We start from the raw sequence: 661 nt of genomic DNA on the forward strand, positions 1-661 counted from the left end.
TTCTAGTTTTTCTGTAAACATGAAACTATTTTCTAGATGCTTTTTTGGCGTTTGTTTATAGAATAACCCTAAACACAATTTTCACTGCTAGGATTTAAACCTTCGCATATCAATTCCTTTACAGAGAGATGCCAGAAGCAGTTGTACAGGGCCATCTATTTATCATTCATTCATCAACGAGATTTAATGATCAGCCAGGCGAACTTTTGCTGGGCATCTGTTTTTATGGGTTAAAAACTCTGTATAGGAGACATTCAGACAGTTTCAAACCAGCCACCAGGAGCGTCGGAAGTGGAATTTATAACCACTTGATCTAGCTGTGCAAACTTGTGCCCGCAGCATGCAAGCAATTTAGAACAGAGCGCTCCATAAACGATAGGATGGCTGCACGAATAAGACATCAGGTTACAGAAAATATGGCATAAGCTCATCACTTTGATCTTCTGGTTAAATTTGGAAAAGGTTACCGATAGACAAGCTCATAATCTGCAATTAGCCTCCGCAAGGCAAAAACAGTTAAATAAAAGCAGTAACATTCTCTCAATGTCCCTAACTTTACCGACAAATACTTGCTACAACATAGGTGTTTACATAACCAGACGCTGTAAAAATTAAAGCAAGCACAGCACAATTAGCGGCCACGTCCGCGTCCACGACCACG

This window comes from Populus euphratica, unplaced genomic scaffold, assembly GCF_000495115.2.
Source record: "Populus euphratica unplaced genomic scaffold, PopEup_1.0 scaffold30.1, whole genome shotgun sequence".
NCBI lineage: Eukaryota > Viridiplantae > Streptophyta > Magnoliopsida > Malpighiales > Salicaceae > Populus > Populus euphratica.